At 38.3% G+C, this 20,597-nt stretch overlaps 1 protein-coding gene across 2 annotated transcripts in view; it reads left to right on the forward strand.

The window, feature by feature from the left end:
- Positions 1–20,597, forward strand: part of NCOA3 (nuclear receptor coactivator 3) — an 84,625-nt gene that overhangs the window by 16,399 nt on the left and 47,629 nt on the right. For both annotated transcript variants that reach the window (XM_086623192.1, XM_086623193.1), the window contains exon 2: positions 3,013–3,054. The gene's annotated coding sequence lies outside the window, so the exon portion shown is untranslated. The remainder of the gene's footprint in view (positions 1–3,012; positions 3,055–20,597) is intronic.

The raw sequence follows: 20,597 nt of genomic DNA on the forward strand, positions 1-20,597 counted from the left end.
AAGCGAGTCTGGAACGAGCCTGAGGTGTAAAGCTCTTTACCTGCATTTCTTCTTCACTGGCAGCTATCTTAGCAGTTCTTTCCTTATTCTAAGTGGAAGAAGAATTTCTTGACAAAGCCTGCTAGAATGTGGCATTATCTGGAATCTGCTTCACTCCATGCACTCAACGTTTTCAGTCCTAGATTTTATCTCTGTTTGTCAAAAAGCTAGAAAAACAGAAGGACAAAGCACAGATCAAGAGCCAGATAAAACAAAGAATATTTAAGTGCTTTAATGATTTTAGATAAGGAAAAAATACAGCTTCCAGAATTAAGATGTTTTGGTTGTTTTCCATTTGGGATAATTTGTTTACCTTGGTTTTGCTGCCATATATCCAGATGTGACTAAACTGTCTCCAGGCAAAAGTTTACCACAACATTTTTCTATTGCTCTAACTACAAAGATCTTGCCATCATCTTGGACATGTTAAGTTCCGTATTACAATTGACCACGACAGAGCAGAAGTTACTGATGTCAGAATTGGCAGAAGTTAGTTTAATCCTCTCGGAGAAAGTGAGTTATTGCTTATGTGCAGTAAAATGACATGGAGATGGCCACTACTTCACTGGTTTGCTAGCAGTCATCTGAAAGATTTCAGTATCTGCCAAACGCATATGAATGTGTCATGGTTTCTGCTAGTGCTAACACTTTGGGAAAAACAGGTAGTTCTTATGTCCTAGACTTCTTGAAAGAGTCTCAGCCTCCAAGCAAGGCTATCTGTCATGTGATATGGGTGCTCACATATACAGGAATGCTCAAAACCAGTTTGTTACCTCTTAAAGACAAGCAGATGCTTATTCCTCTTCCCAATTTGTTAGCATCCTTGAAATGCAGAAGTGTTGGGCTTGTTTTCAAAGGCGTTGTCTTTCTTTCAGTTCACTATTATGTAAACTCTCTGCTTTTTCCTAGTAAGTCAGTCATGAGATTGTTGGGCTTGGTTTGATCTTGTGAAATGCTTTAAAAAGTATCTTCAGATACTTTAAAAAGGATCTGTCCTAAATTTCACTATTGAAAACGTATGCTAACGGAATTGTTCTGTTAGTGTCAAACTGTATGGATACGAAAACTACATTTCTCTGTGAGCTACAGCAAAGGGGGAGTCCAGAATTTGTTCTCTTTCTGGTGGGGTTTTTTCAGTTTTGGAATTTAACTAATGCTTATGAAGCACACAGTGATTATGAAAAAATAATAGCAATTAATTGATTTGGTATACTGTGACAGTAGGAGATTGTGAGTTTGGTCTAAGTAACTTTAACTGAATTATTTGTTGGGCTAAAATTTATTATTTAAATACATAAATAAATTTCTATATCAAACTAACTTACTAGCTGCTCCTAATCCTTCGTCAAATATTAAGTTACTGCTAATGAGAAGGGACTTGACTAAAGTTAAAAATAGAGCACATTGAACTTGACATGAACCTTAATATCTTTTCCAGCTTTTACAAGGATTGCATTGTGAATTGTGTATTGTTTAGTTGGTTTCTCACCAATTAAAAGCATCGAAATAAACCGTGTATTGTGAAATAAAGCTGCTGTCATTGCTTTGTTTGCATTTCGGATATCTTATCTAAATGTTACTTTACAAATTTGATGTAAAGTTCAAGCTTGAAGATGGGATTTCGAAGTCTTAGTAAGACTTTTTTTTTTTTTTCCCCTGAAAGCAAAATATATTGCTGAAGACATAAGACAACTGAAATGTGTTTATTGTCAAAGCCTAAAGCAAACTTTGTTTACTTGGGCTTTGGATAAAGCTGGTGTGGCAGATCAGATATTTTACTATATGGAGTTTGTACTACAGCCTTACAGAAGTTTCCAGTGTTCTTTGAGCTTTGTTTTACATAGATCTGTCTTTATTCTGCTTATTATAAATTCATTTATTGACTTAAATAAGTTTGCTAATTACTTTATAGACACAAGACTGATCTTGACTAAAACAATTCTGCAAAGCTTATTGCATGAAGATTTCGTAAACTCTTAAAGAAAACACCTCTCTAATACTTTTTCTTGGAGCAGGTCCTAATAGTGGCTTGCTTATCTCTGGTCTTTTATTCTTGTCCTCTAAGAATGTGGACTTGGTAACTACAGGTGATACTTGCAGTCGCTGGGAGAGTGGTCACTGAAGAAGAAACGATGGTGATTTAAGGGAACTTTCTCTTCAGTGTGAGTGGCTGTACATTTCCCTAGCACTTGATTTAGTAGACTTGTCCTTATTCCAATTGATGGTTTTGTCTTTATGCCTAGCAATGTACTCAAGGGAGATGCAGGCCTGATATAACAATAGGGTTTTTTTCCCCCCTAATTTTCTTCCATTCATTAAAAAAAAATAAGTCTGAGTTAATTATTCTGTCAAAATGACAGACCAGTGCTAAGTAGTGCTCAAAAAGCTGAGTGTTGTGAGTTATCAGTGAAGAAAAACAATACAAAATTGAAAATACCGTATCATTATATAGTCATGTTATGCCTTCCTCTTGAATATCCGTCACTCTGGTCCATGCCATATCAAAAAGAGCACAGTGGACTTTGTCTTTCTCTGTATTTTTTTTTTATATCAAAGCCAAATTTATTTTGAGAAACAGAATTTGCCAACACTTCTCAGCCATCTTTTTTTTTTTTTGGCTTGAGAATACAAAATAACCACAAGTGTCATGGAAAATCAACAGGAAGAAAGTGTTTTCCTCTTCAGTCATTTCACTTATTCTCCTCCACCTCCTTATCAGATGGCAGAGTTAAAAGTAAAAATAAAAGTAAAAACCTGATACTTTCATGTAGTGTAGAGCTTAACTACAGAACTGACTGTCACAGAATATTTGAGCTGTATTAATTTTCATGAGTTCAAGAAGCAACATATATATATAGAAGATAATCCAGCTGCTGGGAAATTTAGTCCCTTTGAACCAGGAAATTCCTGAGCTATATGTGAAGTTTGAGAGTATGCTGAAACACGTTCATATGCTTATGTTTTTCTTTCTAGGTATTCCTACTGGCTTCTGTTGGAGAGACAACACTGTGCTAGGTAAGTCTTCTGTTTGACTTGATTGTCTAGGACTACTTTGATTTATGAGAATTGATTCAGAGAAAACATGGATATTTAGGGGATTAGGAAAAAGGAGAAAATAATTTCAATTCCCTTAGAAAAATAAAAGTATTTTCTTATGTTCTACATTAATATTGTATATAGTTTGCTCTCTTCCACCTCCCTTAAACTTGGGGAAATGCATGGTATGACTTGACCTTGGTATGTATGATAGCACCTACTGCTAACAGGCTTTTGGGGGAATACCTGGGCCATTAAAGGATGCTGCTTTTAAAAGCTGTGGGATGGAGTGGTAGCATCTTTCTGTGTATATATCTGCCTTTAGTTTTTAATTCTCTGTATTACTCATTCTAGAGTTTTCTTCTATCTGAAGTAACTGATGATGTGAATACATTGCTTAGAACAGTTCTTTTGAAACAATGGTGGTGAAATGGCATTTCTTAGCTAAAGCTGTTTTGGGCCCAGAGTGGATACGATGCTAATCTCTGGTAGTTTTTGTGTGGTTGGTTTGTCATAACTTCTGGGGTAACCAATTTAGGCTTCAGTACTCAAATACATTAACGTGTCAAGCTCTATACCAGTTGCTGGAGGGTAGTGAAGCTGATAACTTGTCTGGATGTTCCATTCGGTGGGATTTTCGTCTTGGGAAAGGAAGCACCCCCTTCAGAATAATCTCTTGTGATAAGATGAACCTCTTTGCTCTGCAGTTTAGCAGGTGCCCTGAAATAAATTTCAAGTGAGCTGGCTTGATTAGAATAAGGTAAGGTTAAAGCAAAATGAAGAAAATTAAATGAGATAGTGGAAGGAAAACCTTTGGAGAATGATCTCTTCTAAGCACAGAAAAGATTGTGTTTTGTTTCAGATAGCTGTGCTCATTAAAGTGTTAGAGTTTCTAAGCTGTGATTTGCAGACAGATGACACACTGAGGTAAATAATATGTGGTGGAAAGAAAAGATAAATAACTTTTGCTCTTGACTGGATGGAGACGCTTGTCTAAGCATATTGTCTATCATAAATCTACTTGCAATGAAAAAAACCTAAATCACAACATTTTTATTCTGTAAGACAGAATTAATGACACCAGACTTAAGTTTTGTATGCTCTTATGTTCCCTTCATGGTGTTCTGTGTTGATCCTGTTATTGTATATATGGTGGTGTTTGTAGGCTTCATCTATATGAGAATCTAACAAAGTAAGCTTCCTGCTGGTGAAAGCTCAAGTGTAGGTAAGGTTTTATAGCTTTCTGAACTTTTAATGGACTGTTAGGTACGCTAAAAATGCTTAGCAGGCTTTAAAAAGAAAATATTAAAGCTATGCCATACCTGGAGACAGTATGAGTAACTTTTCTTCTAATAATTTTGACACGGCCCAAGAATGAAGATTCTGACTGCAGTGTATCTAAGCACAACTTCCCTTTCTTTTCCAAGTTCCATGTAAGTGTGATGTACTGTAATAGAAGGTCACTTCACTGGACAAATGCAGTGTGGTGTTTACTGACCAGAAAACACGTTAATCAACACACTGTATAGCCGATACACTCCAGTTGTATGACATAAATGCATGACTGGTGCTAATCAGTTAGTTACCATGCTTGATATGTTTACCAGATGCTAATATAAAACCTCCCAGTGCAGAGGGGGTGGCTGAAAACTAACTTTAAAGATTAGCATCAAGTTAAACTTTGAATTAAACTGAAAAGTGATGTGAAAGTCTAGTAAAAGAGAACTTGAGTTGTTTAAATTGTGGTGGATGCATCTTGGATGACTCATTGGCAGACAAATGCTCAAGCAATGCTTCCTCCTCTCAGGGTTTTATTGAATGGAAGATACAATTCAATCAGTCTACTTGTATGGCAACTAAAGATAAAATGCACTTCAGAAAAAGTAATAATAAAAAAAATTCAACATTTCTATCTTGGTGTTTCTTCCAGTGCACTATATAAAAATACGTAAAATTGCTTCCTAATGTTGTGAAACTACATGACTACTTAGCCATTTACTTACAAACAAGGAAGCAACTGGATCTGAAACGAAGCATTAAAAATGTTTTTGGCACTTTAAGGGGAAGGATGTGATCCCTTCTTCTGTTTTTGGCAGTCACTGACCTTTTGTACTAACTTCCAGAATGGCTGCAAATCTTCCTAAAATTACTTGGAATTTCTGTGCTATTGATGGTGGTGTCATTTTAGAGAGTTCTGCAGATAAACTTCAGTGTTTGAGAAGTGCCGTTTGTGTAAAAACTTTCATGAGCAACACTGATTTTTCTGCCTGCTGTAGGAATCTTAGGGAGCTTAGTGTGAGATTTGTTGAAAAATGTCTTTTTAATGAAAGTGAAAGTATTGCTTCTTTAATAGAACATTAGAAAAGCTACAAGCATAAGGTTTTTATGCAATGGAAATTCTTTGAAAGAATAGAGAAGTTTGGACAAAAAATTCTCAGGGCATTGAAAGCCTTATTCAAAAGCATGCTGCTTTTTCTTATAAATGGGAAAAAAAGTAATCCTTGATGGTAGGAATGAATGTTGTGGTCAGGAATACATATTTTAATACTCCCATTAAAGATGGGAGTATTAATGGATATATGCAAAATGTAAAGAGTACATGAGATTAATAAAATATACCTGCTTAAATCAGTACCAAAACCAATATGGTAATACATCTTAATTTTAACGCATAGCAGGATCAAAAGTGCTCTCTTGCCTTAGTAGCCCATTGTTACAATGGTACCAGTTTATCATTGGGCTGCAGTACATAATTCTCTCATTACAATGTTTTACTGAAAATCATAGAGAAATGATGCTGGCATCAATCCAAACACTGCAAAGAAGGTCAGAGCTGGTTGGTCAGGGTATTGTCCAGTCAAGTTTTGAAGGTCTTTTAGGGTAGAGATTCCATAGGCTGTCTGGAACTGGTTTCTGTGTTCAACCACTATTTGAAAACTGAAATTTGACTTGTTGCAGCTGGTAAAGCTTGCCTCTTGCCCTTTTGTTGGAGGTCTCGGAGGAGGCTCTGTGACTCTCCAGTCTATAATCTCTCTCTAGGTGCTATTTTTCTGCTTTGTATATTATTGAACAAAGACACCAACCTTTGGGTTTTTTTTCCCTCCTCCATTTTAGCTTAAGTTTTAAATAATTGACAGCTGAAATCTAATATTTGAGTCTACCAGTGACTTGCAAAATAACATTACATATTTCAGTTTTGCGCAGTAAATTTTAGCGGATGCTCTTGTGTTATAATCATGGTACACAGCAGATGGGCAATATTTGAAATATAACAAGATAACCTAACTGTACTGCGGAGATACAAATTAGCCTAATTTGGGAGTGATTCTATGCTGCCTTTATTTTGCAGTTAGGCTGGAGGTACTCTACTAAGCTCTTGTCACTATGAATGTGAAATATAATAAGGTATATGAAAAAAAGAGGAAAGAGGATTTTTTTTTAACTAATGAAATGCTCAGATTTACTGGTAACTTGCTTCAAATTTCAAACGATAAGCATGAACTAAATGCACCCCTTCTGCAGCCATACTAAGCGTACCTGTGTACACTCAAACTTAATCAGATTTTAATTACACCACTGAGCTAGGAATATTTTCATATTTCAAGGTCAAATTGTGTTTTAGAAATGTCACCTTTGCATTAAGTAGCTGTACGTTCTTCTTACAATGAAGCAAATTACATATAAGCACTGATACTATGCATAGAAGACTTAAACTATTTTGATTTCATTTCTTCAGTAACTTCCTTTGGTTTTAGTCTCTGATCTTGTGCTCTCATATTTGAGAGTCTAATTATTCCAAAAACTCAGGAAACTTCATTAACAGGCCTCTTATTATTATTAGATCAGAAGATAACAAGATTTAATTTTAATAGCAAGAGAGATGTGTGTTTTTCAATAATTTTTTTTTTTAAATCCATTTTAGTAGCCTGATGAAAAGAGATACCTAGTAAAAATTCTCAAAAGCACTCTAACACACCAGGCATTTAACTCCCATTGAAGCCAGTTTGGGCGAGTTTATGCCTATTTAATATGGAAACCCTTAATGGATAGCTGCCTTCCTCCCTGCCCTCTCCCCATAGCACTCAAACACTTTCTCAGAATATGAATCTGTGTTTTTAAAATGGTAATATATCCAAAGCTTTGACTAAAATTAGTTGGTTTACAGTCTAAAGTAATACATTTACTGACGTTAATTCTATATCTTAATTCTTGTGCAAGCACGTGAATAAACGGTCGTAAGTACTGCATCTGCTGACTAGCAAAATGTGCCTCAGGCAAGTCAATGTGATTTATAGACTGCTGCTTTCCTGCTCATGTGCCCCTCCTTATTGATGGGTGTAAATACTTCTAACAGTTAAATTAGTGATTTAAATGCCAGTTTAAAGTCTGCTCTAAAGGAATATTCTTAATTGGAAGCTGCGATCTGTCATAATCAAGACAGTATATATCAGTGGTGTTTACTCTTCGTAGGAAAAAAATCAACCCTGTGTCCTAATTCGAATGTCACTGAAACACCCTGATGTACCCATGTTGGGCAAAGGCTAAATTAGGATCCAGGTCCTTGACAGTCCTCAGCTCTCCGTTTAGGAGACCACTATCTGTCACCGTATGGTTAAAGCAAACACAGATGTTGAAATAGAAACGCACTTTGCAGATGATACAACAGACATAAGTCTATAGTAGTCTTTTCTGTGAACTGATGGGTGCCAGCCCCATGTAAAGTCTAATAAAGTTACACGGCAATGTGCTTAATTAAGTATGCACACCAAGGGTTAAATGAAGAAGTGTTGAAAGCTGGAGTTGACAATACTATTTTAAGAGGTTTTTTTTAATGACCTCACAACCTTAGTATTTTCAGTGTAACTTTTTGTATGCCATTAAAAAGCATATGGAAAAAATAGTATAATTCGCCATAAGGAAACTTGTGCTCTGTTTGCCAGCAAGGTTGTCACCTGGAATCCCACCGAGCAGATGGACACTGCTTTGGTCACTGGACTGGGCATGCTTTCCACGCAAGCCAGCTGCTAGAGGGGCAGGAGCTTAGTGTTTTAGCAGTACTGGCTGAGACCCCCATCTGCAGTTTCAACTGGGATCTTGAATTGGGGAGGGGAGGAAGGGTGGCCTTTGCTAAGCCCTTGATCCCACTGCTGCCTCGTGTTTTGTGGATGGATGGGACAGTATAGCCTAGAAAAACGTCTGTGTTCACTAGCCACTGTGCTGCCAGGCACTTTAACTGCTTTGTAGCTGGCAGGTTTATAGAGAAGCTGCTCTTGGTCTTTATAATACGGTGATAAAGCATGTTCTATCCTGTCAGCATGGAGGAGCTGTGCAGCGACAAAGCTTACTTGGCTAGATAAAATACTTGAGGGTCTTGGCAAGTGGTTTAAAACAAAACTGAGCATGTTCAAAGACTTAAAAGGTGCTTTCTGTCTGTACAGGTATCTTCATTGGAAGCAGCAAGATGAAGTTTAGCCTGTTCAGAGATTTGATCAGTTTCTCTTCTAAAGCTTTAACTTCTAGGACTGAATAAAAGGTTATAGTTTATTCAGCTGAATTCTCCACTCTGTTTTTAAATTTCTGAACCATTTTTATGCAAGTCTTCCACCAAAAGTAGTTCTGAAGGGTGTGTGAGAGAGTCATTACAGAATTAGAACGGGCTTCTGTGATGGAAAACGTTAGCCATCCGTAACCGCAGAGGTAGCTGTGCCTGCATAGGTAATGATATGCCTTAGTGCATTTTTCTATTTCAGGTAAAGATGCCCACCCGAAACCAGCAATGTTCTTTTCTTTTTAGTGCACCAGTTTGTCAAAATTAACTTTCATTCAGTAGATTTTCCTAATTTTAGTCTAGTGTGAAACTTTATTTGCTATGTTGGGTGTATCAAGGCTGTTTTAAAGATCAAGTATGCTAAATTGAGTGTGTGTGTTCATAACTGAAGTCGCTAGGGCCCCTTTCCTAGACTAACAGATGCCCTTGTGGAAGTGCCTTTTGGTGTGTGGTTTTAAATGTTTTTCAGTAATCTGTTCCTTCCCTCCCTCCCCATTTGGTACTCCATATTGTAGAACCTTTATTTGTACATACAAAAAGCAAAAAATAACGCTCTCTTTTGTTTGGTATATGTCTTATTTTCATCATCTGTAAGCTTTAACTGTGCCTGGGAATGGAAGAAACTGTATCTATTTGGCCTCATGCATAATGCAAATGTGTCATGTTTTTAAAATAACTTTTAAAATATTATTAAATTTTACAAGTGAACACAGCTAATTTCTAATTGCTTGTGTAAACAACAGGTATTGTCTTCAGAAACTGGAAAAATGCATGCTGTAGACTTCTGGAAAGAGCTTGCCTGCCTTCCTGAAGTATGTTTTTCCTAAATGGCTTCAGAATACCACAGTGTAGATTGGGTGGAGCCTCACAGTCTCAGTAGGACTAAGACATGCTGTTAATTCAAGGGCAGTCTCGTATTAGCTTCATGAGCTGCATAATAAAACATAACATAGTAAAAAAAAAAAAAGTAGTACATTTTCAAGGGAATTGCATAAAGTTTAGTAAAGGGTCCTTAGAATTACTTATTTTTTGCAGGCATGCTGGTGCATCATTGTGAATTTTTTTTGCTTGAAAACGTGATTATAGTCAGACTTTAGTTAATATTGTGGTGATCTAGTAAACACTTCTAAATATTACTCAAGTTTTGTAATGCGTGTATTTTTGGAGACAGTGTTATAAATTGCTAGTGTTGTCTTCCCATCCCCCAGCTTCTGAGCTCAGAGAAGTCTAGTTTGCTCGCAGCTGCAGTGGTAGGCATCTTTCAGGAAGTGACCTTGGCTTGTATTAATCAAATTCAGAACACACAGAAAAGCTTCTTGGTAACATGCTGACTTGATGTAAAATTTTATAGCATCCATTTTCTTTTAAAATGAGGCCATCTTATAAAAAGGGAATTTATTTATGATATCTCAATTTAAAAGAATTTCTCTAAAATGACATGGTATTTAGAGAAGGTAAAACAACAAACTGCTTTTGATACTTGAGAGGAAAATAGCTTTTTATATATGTAATTGTCTTAGATTACTATTGGCAAAACTGTATTTTAGCCTAGCTAACTATGAAAATACAGCATTATTTGATAGCATTTTCATTGGTGTCTTACCATTTTTGAACTGTATTAGGAAAGCTTGGTAGCAGGGTGTGATCTCAATCAGCTAGTATTCTCATGATGTCTTTATCTTTTTGACTTGATATATTTTAATCACTTACTACGTCTTTTGTTAGCAGCTCTCAAGGCATTAAACTTAACCTCGTAGTATCTGTATTGAGCTGCTGTGCCTATTGGCATAGATTGAGAAAGGAATCTACCTGTGCCTGTTCCAGAAATCACTGTTTGACCTTGACCACCAGCTGGAAATTGTTTTTTATTGGCTGCTCTTAAATTGAGTGGTTGACTATTCCTGAAGCAGGTTTTAAGAGTTTTGCATGATTATCTTCTTGCCTAAAATTATTTTGTGACTTGAGTTACAAAAAGAAGACTATTGGCAGTCTTTTCAGCTGGAATATTTGCAAGAGCATCTGTCTTTATCCTTTCTTGGGACCTATACAGAGGGCTGAAACCAGAATATCTTTCATCATTACAGCATTTAAGATTCTGGGGTAAGATAATTTACCAATTTTCAAACTGGATCTTTCTGGAGAATTAGTAATAGCTGCTGCCTGACTAAGGTGGGTTTTTTGTGAGTTTTTGTTTTGTTTCCCCCCCTTAGGTTTTCATGTGCATTATCTTGAACAATCTACCATCTAGTTGGTTTCAGGGTCTGGAAAACGGAGTTCTACTTTAACTGGCATCTTCAGCATAAACCTCAATGGCATATTTACTAATTTTACCTCTTCACAATTATTTTCAGATTCTTGTCATTCTTTCTGTAGTGTGTTGGAGATCTGGATATGCGAACGTATGCATTTTCCAGTGTTTCCTGATTTAACTGCTGCCTGTTTTGGAATGGTTAATTCCATGTTGTTTACCCTTCAAATGTATGCAATGACTCGCCATTCTACTTGGTATCGAGTCACAGTTGCTAATCATTCACTTCAAGATCTCTCTGTAACCTTACCCCTTTCTGCTGTGTTGAACATACTCTCAGGTTGCTTTGCTACCGAATTTGCATTCACTACACCCTTTATACACTTCTCTTCGTGCTGCCTGATGTTATATGGTCTATTACTGCACCAAACTGAGAACTCTTCATTCACATCTTCGCTTAAGAGTGCTTTAGTCCTCTTTCCTTGTAGTCTGCAAGGTCAGTGAAGGGGTGATAAACCTGTTGCTTTGCATGCTGAAGTGTAGTTGACACTGACTTTTCCAGGTCAGGTGGATGCCAAAACACAATCATAGATTGTGTCATTCAGTATTTCCTGTCGTCAGCATTTTCATCAACATCCCACAGAATAAAACTGGTCCCAGCATAGATTTTGGGATACCCCACTGTGGACTAATTCACTGAGTCAGTAGTCCCCAAGATGAAACTACACTGCTAGTGATGATGTTTTGACTCTGGAAAGCTTTCGTTGTAATTCTCTCCATTAAAATTTTAAACCAGAACTACTGATTAGGAGATGACAGAACCTGGAAGCTTGGTACAGAAGGGAGGCATCCAGCACCACCAGAAGCCTATTCTATGTTCTTCCCCTAGTTCTGTAGTCTTAAAATGAGTGGAAACTAAGATGCATCTTGTCTTTTTCCATGCCAAAGCAAGAAAATCTATTGCAAATGTCTCGTGTCCAGACCATTTTCTACTTCTGTGGCTAGGTATTACTCATTTTCCTGTGCAAGGCTGTGAAGAGCTGATTATTTTTATATTTAAGAGCCCCAAATTCCATATCTATCCTCGTTGGAGTAGATGGAGGACAACTTGTTTTGAAACCAACATCTTGAAGCAGAGTCTTATTAATGGTACTGTGGGGACTGGCCAGTGGGCAGCAGCACTCCTTGGGCTGCCCAGCCTTATGCCAGGGCAATGCCAACTCCTCATTTGCCAAGAAGCAAAGTAAATCACTGCAGCTCCGGACTGTGCATTCGGAATCCTTTCCGACAATTTTCTGCTGGTGTTCTCCCTCCCTCCCTCCCCTCCCTCCCTCCCTCCCCTCCCTTTCGCAAGGTCAGTCTTTCCTGTTTTCCAGCACCATCTCGCTGCTGTCACTTACAGCTCCACAGTTCAGAGCTGCTTTGATGCCGCCTAGTCCCAGTCCCATCCTTTAGATTTCCGACCTGGTTTTCAACTGAAACGGGGGCGAGGGGACCTACTTCTGCAGCTCTTCACGGCCGCCTCACTGCTGTGCTGCTCCGCGCGGCTCCCGTTCCCCCTCATTTCCACGCTAAAAGAAAGGCCCGGCTCGCAAGAGGCTGCCGGGGGCTCGGCTGCGTACGACGCTGGAGGGGAGGGGGCGGTGAGGCCCGTCCCTGCCCCCGCCGGGCCGCAAGGGGTTAAGGGCCGCGCTGCCGCCGCAGCCGCCGCGCGCTCATTGGCTGCGCAGGGGTGAAATGGAAACCACGGTAAACTTTTGACCCTGTGGCGGTTCTGCTGGAACGCCTTCCCCTCGCCAAGAGCCGAGCGATTTTCCCCCTTTTTCCTGTGTTTATGCTCCGCGATCGTGCCGCGCCGCATGCGGCCTCGCCCGGGGAGGGGGAGCGAGTGGCGAGCGCGTCCGGCTGGCGGTGAAGCTGGAATCTGCCCGCGCTGCCGGTGCCAGCTGTCTTCCAAAACTCTGTTCTGTCAACAAGGAGTCGTCCGTTTTTCATTCCCAAGATGGTTCTTCTATGGTAAAAAAAATAAAAAACCCAAACGGAAAACAACCACCGAACTGATGCTGACTGCCTCGGCTAATTAGAAAGCGGGGAAGGGCGGATGAGTCACCGGGCGCGCTGGTGCGGCGAGCTCTGCTGCTTAATAAACTCCCTGGGTTTTTTTGAAGATTGAAGTGGTTTCTCCTGACTGAAATCGCAGCAGAGATATCTCATTAAATAACACACCGACTTACAAACGAAGTAATACATATCTACCTAGCCATAGCTGGTTTTCTGTTCTGTATCTTCCTTAAATAACGTATTTGTTCAGTCTGGGAGACAAGTGGTGCCAGCTGAACTTCATTGCCAGCTTGCAAAATGTCAGAGGCCCATGGTAGCCAATGTTACGGATTTTTATTTGGGTAGGATGTCTCGTAACAAACTCTGGACCTAATTAGAGTGTGTGTCACTTCAATGCTATGCAGAATTTGTCACCAAAAAATCAAAAAATATCTGTGGTCAAGAAAATTCACCTTCCCTCAGTAGCCTTGCCAAACCAGACAAATTAAAGCAGCATTACGTTTTCGATGAAGTATGAATACGAGCTTTAGTTAATCCACGTTTCTTTCTTTCCCCTTAAACATGTCTGTCTTGTTAGTGACAAAAGAGTATCCGACTTGGTTCTGCCTCCCCCACCGCCAGGCACAGGTATCGGCCCGCTGTTCTTGCTGGAACATTCAACTCGCTGAATGTTAAGTGCCACTTAATCAAGGAGTCACTCAGCACCTGACTTCGAGATAACATTCAAAACTCTTCCTCAACAAAGAAACTCGATTCCTGACTACTTCAGGCTGATGTTTTCACCTCTCTAGGGGCTTGTTCTTGCAAATAGTTTCGTCGGATTTATACGGTGTGTTCATTTTCCAAATGAGAGATTAGGGTGGGGAGTAACCCTCAGCTGCTGTGATTTGAATTTTTTTTTTTTTTAAATCCCGTTCAATAAGCAGTGCAGTGGTTAAGTAGCGTTTAGTTTACAGCAGTGTTAGAGTAGAAGATTGTCAGGGTTCGCTGTGTGCTGTTTTCGGAGTGCTGCTGTCCTCGCTGCAGTTTTATCTGGGAATTAAGGGAGTCTCCTGAAGGACTGCCAGCAGCATCAAGGGAACAATGAATAGAATATGATTAATAGCAGATCCCCTGCCCCCTCTTGTGTGCAATTCTCCTTGCAACGGCAAAAGAAACATGCGCTTGTAATGATAGTTGGTGGCCTCCCTGTTTGTTCCAGCTAGTGTTCCCAAGCAGCAGCTATTGTAGAGTTTATTTTTCCCCACTCCCTGTGATTCTTTGTTCTGTCCTCCCTGCGCCTGTGTGCGTCCTGTCTGCTTCTCATTGCTCCGTGGCAGTTCGTCTGTCTTTGCAGTGGATCTGTACTGAATTTGCAAATCATATTGCCTTTCACGGTGAAATGGAATAAATGCTGTTCTAAAGGAAAGAAGAGTGAGTAACAACTGCGAGGAACCAAGAATCACTCGTGAACTCTGCTTCCACAGCGTCATTTAAATGTCTCTATCTGAAAGGGTCCTCTTGAACACTGGGTGCACATGCCTTGTAGTGTTAAAGTCGGTGATCTCTGAAAATATTACTTCATGTGCCAGCGGTAGGGTGGGACACTGGCAGAAAACGAACACTGGCTTTCAGGCTAAAGAAACACAAACTTCACTGGATTTGTAAATCCTGTAACTTCAAAGTATCCTGCTTTGGGGGGGAGTGTTACTGAAGACTATTGTTAAGGGCTGACTGCTGATCGTGAGAAAATCACTAGTGTAACCTTTACTTCTAACGAAAATGACTAGAAAGAGGGCTATCAGGGATACTGTAAATGCGTTTGTAACCAAACAGCATTACATGAGCAATCAGAAACTAAAAATAAACCACAGAGTTCTATACTGTTTTATTCTGTGTGTTTATTCAGAGTAGATTTTGAGGTTGGTTACATCTCCCCAGTTTCCTCAGGGGAGGAATGTAGTTTGCTGCTGTGGAGCTCCCCTTTTAGAACTTTCTCCCCCTACCAAGATTTCCAAACTGTGAATGAGAGATTTTAAAAGAAGTTCATGCCAAAGTGTTTTCGTCTATTCTTTCTGTTATCTAGAGTAAGTAGTTCCTATTATCGTGTTTTACTGAAGAATGGAAAAATGATTTAGAGGAAATTCTAGAGCATAACCTCTTAATTTGGAAAATTGTTTTATATTCCAAAACTTATCAGTACTTCTGTTGCGTGCTTTGAATTTCTGCTGGCTTGTTTCCCCCCAGTCTCCTGGCTTTGCTTGCAGAAGTTGTATGGTGACCTGGACTCTGGTATCTAGAATTAAGGCTTGCCACTTTCCCCTGAATTAGCTCTTAACTGTCATGCTGGCACAGTTGATGCTGAAAAAGAATAGACCTCTAGCAGTTAGAACTTTGGTTTTTGTTTTTAAAACATTACTCTCTGTTTTCTCTGCTTTTATTTCTTTTTCAATTGGTGATGAAACTAAGTATCTGCAGTCCAAGAGTTTCATCACAGGATGCAACAAGCATTTCTTTCTCTGCTTCTTCCTCACTAGGTTTGTCTCAAAGCTGTCCTGTCTGCATCCTTGTTGCAAATCTCCAGTGATGAGTGAACTCTTGGTCCTCTGTAACAGTAATGGGTTGGGTTTCTGGAATGTAAATCCCTCTTTGAAGAGCTGTGTTAGATAATGGAAACATATCTTTTCTAAGAAATCTATTGATCGGATCTAGAGGTCCACAAAACACTTTCTTTCAACCGACTTTCAGGTCTGGTTTTGCTCAAGTCTTGGAGCAGGTTTATAGCAGCAATTTCTTAAAAGACATTAAAAAAACCCCACAAAACAACATACTCATTCTCTCACCTTTTCTGCAAGCATCATAATTTTTGTGAGTTCTCTCGCATGCTATTGGGGTGTGGCAAGATGAATAGATGCAAAATGTTTTAAGCTGCAGACATATTGATTCCTTTAAGCATATGTGTGCATACACACGGTGGTGTTTCTCTGACACTAGAGTTCAGGAATCAGGATAGAATGTATCTTTTTTTGCCCCCCCTTTTTTTTTCCTCCTTCCCTTTTAGTATAGAGAACAGTATGAAGCAAACATAGTGTTTTCCAGATCGAACAAAGTGGTGTGATCTCAGTGGGGCAGATCTCCTGCTGTGAGTTGTGTTCCACCTCCCGCACTTTCTTGAAAAACGCGGTAAATACAGTGGTTGGTTGCTATAGCTGAATGGACATTATGCATTTATAATCTCTGTGTTGCATTATCTATACAGCTGTTGCTCATAAATGTTGCTGGGTTGATGTGCCCTAATAGCCAGGTCGTTCCTAGCTTCTGTTGTAGGCTGAAGTCGTCTTTGGCTACAGGACAGTAGCTTTCCCTACCGATTTCTGCTGTAGGTAGCAGACCAGGATATTTACTCTGTAGCCTTTTTTGGAAGAGTTGGCTTTATTTCCAGCACAGTTTAAGGCTGTTTTTAGATTGTTTGTTTGGGTGGGGGTCTTGGGAGTGGGGGGTAGGACAGGATTGTTCACGGAAATTCCACATGTTAATGTGGAACCCTCCCTGCCATTCCCATTCACCTTTTTTTTTGAGTGTTCTGGAAAGCTCTTTGTATCTATCCTATTTAATCATTAGCTCTGATTTATCTAAACTTTCCTTCCAATGTTTATTAGGCATATAGTGCTTGTCCTTTAGGGTGATAATCAGTATAACCTATCTGGCTATTTCTCAAAGCAGCACATGAATTTTAAATAGTAGAGAGACCACATCCCTGAACAGATGGAGGAAGGAAAACAGAAGATGGGCTGAAGTGCTCCATAACTGTTGCATTGGCTCATTTGTGGTGTATAGTCATCCTTACAATAGTCTGCTGAAGTCTAGATCTGGGAGGCTGAGGCAACAAAAGGGATCAACTTTACAGTTTGTAGTGTTAAAAATTCTGCATGATGTATCACTGCATCATGCCTATTGTTCACTCTTTCCAATCAGATGGCCGTAGAAATGCCTAGTTTTCTTCAAGATAAGTAAATTAAAAGCACAATATAACAATAACACTATAATCCATATAGTAGCCAGTTTTAGTTCTCAAGATACAAATAGGGAATGTCCTGATAAATCAAGGATCTGACAAATATAAGTAGATTCAGAGCAAAAATGATATGCCAGCAAAAACGGTATGTCTTTTGTCTGTCTGGCTCCACATGCTATTGTAGTCTTTTGATAATGATGCTGTGAAAATATAAGTCATTTTCATTTTGGTTGTTACTACTTAAACATATTCCCATTTCCAGCACTAAGACAACTAAATATTCTTTCATAAGAAACCTCAGGGCTGTGATATGAGAATAGGAAAATTAGAATTAGAAGCCTTTTTTTTCCTAGTGCTAAGCTTTGTCTTCCTGGGGAGGAAAAAAGGCCATATATACTGAAGATGGACAATTAAAAAAAAAGTTTATTTTATTTGAGGGAAGAATTTCTTACATCTAATAGTCAGATAAAGTTGCTTTTTATTCAATACCTATTTAATGTAATTTTAAATTGAGAGGGCAAAACGGCATTATCCTGGCTATGCAAATGGAGGAAGGGGAATTGAAAGCTCTATGATGGTCACAGGATCCTTTTTAATTGATCGGTGACTGTTGTTCATAAGAAAAATACCCGTGTAGTGATATTTCCAATAGTACTAATTTCAGGAATTTTGAATTAATACTTTTAAATTATATATATAGAATATATTGATGACTTTAATTATGCTTCTTTTTGTCTTCTCCAGCTTCCTGTATAGAATATTCATTAGGTGATTTGTTATTTCTAAAGCTGTCATTCCTCTGCTTTTCTCCACAGTACTGTTAAAGTAGGAAAAGCAGTTTTGTCTCTTCATTTTAGATTTCTTTTGTTTTTCACCTTGATTCTCTGCCACATATGTAATGTCGTCCTCCTGGGTCCTGTGTCAACATTGCTGGAGTGTTGTTGCGACAGGATTAGAATTGAGAATTTCAGTCAAAGGAGTCTTATTCTGAAATATCCTAAAGTTGAAAATGGAGAAGATTAAGATCAAGATGAAGCTTGTTTGAGCTTACTATAAGAGGCAGAAGAGAACATTTGGAGAGAGAATAAATGTTTGAGGTTTTCAGAAGCTGAATAACAGAGCATGACATATAAGAACAGACTGGAGTCTTGTGTGTTTTATGGGGAGGATAGTGGGGGCATCCTATTAGATAAAAAGCAAAACCTTTTAAAATGGTTTAAAAAAATCACTTATGCAGTTAGCAGGCACACGATATCAGGCAAGTTATTAGTATACTAAAAAGCATTTTGTATTTTTTTTAATAGGAGAATATTTATAGTTATGGCTGTAGATTTTATATTTATAAGGGTGTTCTGTGGTGTCTATTAGTTTCCTACTGATTCCTGGAAGCTCAGCCTCCCTCTGGTAGATTCACCCTTTTTCAGTACTGAATAAAGTGAGGCTCTGATACGATATGGCACGGCGAATTCTATGTTTCTACGACAAACAGGTATTAATAATGAAAGCATTAGTGCCAGAAGGGCTATCTTTATTTGAAGGAAATAACCCTTCTCTTTTGCTTTCTTGTTATTTTGTGTGTACATAATATAAATGTTAATTGTGTCTTATCAGAAATATCTTTTGCACATCTGAACTTTCTAGAAGCAAAGCATTCTAAGTTGCAGTTCTCTTTGTGGCTTGCTTTTACAGAGCCCTTGTTAGAGCAAGATTAATACTGTTTAATGGCACATATTATACTATTTATGCTGTCTTCATAGTGTTCTTCCGTTACGGTTTCATAAAGTTTCTGGGTTGCTTCTGAGAAACTTTGAAGGCTGCTAGTCATTCATTGGCTCGAAAAGTTACAAAAACGTTGACTTGCTTGGCTGTAAAAGCAAAATTAGTCTTTGCTTTTAGGAAACAATTCAGTGTGTCTTTTAAGTGCAATCATAAAACCCCCAGCCTTTTTAAAAGGTGTTTTAAAGATTTTTTTTCAGTCCCATTAGCTAGCAGACCTAAGACAATTTTTTAGTAATGTCTCAGGATCTCTGATGAGAAACTGAAAAACTTCTGCCCTGCTTGTACTGTGTGACAGTTATTTGTCAATCCTGAACCACTGCAGTTTGCAGAATGATGTTTTGAGATACCAGTTTCATTCTGCTTAAAATGCTCTGCTGTGATGTGTGACATCTTAGTGGCTAATAAGGAGCAATTTGTAAGTGGCCATTGTAAGTGGCCATGCGGTAATGGCAGGGCGGTAATTGGTAACCCTTTCCCTTGCCCAAAGATAGTAAGAAATCCCTACTCATCATCCAGAGTTCTGCAAAGATCCTTGAATTGTAAAGAACATCTAGAGCTAGGAAAGATGTGTAAAGCAGTAGAAATAACTGCTTGGTGTTTGCTGCAAAATTGCAGGATTTGTGACTCTTTGGTAATTGAAGGTAGTGTTATCATTCATACATAGCATTTCTTTAATAAAGGTCTTTTGTAAGAACTAGAAATAGGTAAGCTGTATATATTTCTTATGCTATAAAAGATCTGAAGAGCTTTTGTATCCTGCTGAAACTTGATAATTTGCTCTGATTAGTGCTTATAATCACTTTTGCAGTTAGAGGATGTTACTTTGATGTCTGCATTGCTACAAATAATGCAATTTTTGTAGTAAGTCTATCAGGTTGCCACTGCTATCAGCAGTTACTCTGGTTTTGCAACACTGGTGTTCAGTGTGGTTGATGAAAGATCATTTAGATTACTTACCATAACTATAGGTAGTAGACAGCTAATGTGTAAAAAGTGTGTCTTGTTGTATCTTTCATTTTGAAGTTAATAAAATATTCACGTAAAAGATTTTTTTGTTTCCTGCTGAAGATAAAATTTAGAAAGAAGTATTACTTTCAGCCTCAGTATTTCTACTGGAGCTGGTGACAGAATTCTCATTGAATTAACAGAAACAGACTTAGACCAATACTAAGTGCTTCTGAGAATCTCAATAGAAGTATATTAAATTTAAATGGATCAAAATACTTAAACACAGAGGGGGAAAGGCATCGAGATTGACACATGTATTTCACAATCTTTCAACACACTGAGCTTTTAACCTGATCAGGATAACTAGCTAATATTTTTAACATAATTTCACAGAAGACAATCAGTGCTTCAGACTTAGCTGTGGAGAAAGAAACCTGCTTGTTAACATGGTAATTACAGTGAAATTTTTAAAGTACATTTCACCATGTGGCGTGATAACGGTAGCATAGTAATGGTTTTTCATATACACAGAATGATAAATTATAGGTAGTTCAAAAGGGAGAGCTGGGGAATGAACAGGTTTTAAGTGGACTACACTGTAGATCGAGGTGACTGACATGTTTATATGGCATTAAAAAGTAACATTTCTTAATGGAAAGTTCTGCCAATCTGATCCTTACCCCACCCTGCTATGGTACAGCTAATGTTCCAAGACTTTGCTCCACTTGTTGGGCTAATTCTGCAAGATACAATTAGAATTTTATAACGAGTGATTTACTACAGCAGAAAATATTGTTCAGGTGAAACTGGACTGTAAAAAATACAGAATTGGTAGTGGATATATAAAAACTGTGTTTTTCTGTTTCAGGTTCTTTTTGACTTGGTTTGATATTAAATGTGTCCGTTTTGGTAGAATGTGTATATTAGAGCGTTATATGGAACTT

This window comes from Tauraco erythrolophus, chromosome 18 (genome assembly GCF_009769465.1).
Source record: "Tauraco erythrolophus isolate bTauEry1 chromosome 18, bTauEry1.pri, whole genome shotgun sequence".
In the NCBI taxonomy this organism is placed as follows: Eukaryota; Metazoa; Chordata; class Aves; order Musophagiformes; family Musophagidae; genus Tauraco; species Tauraco erythrolophus.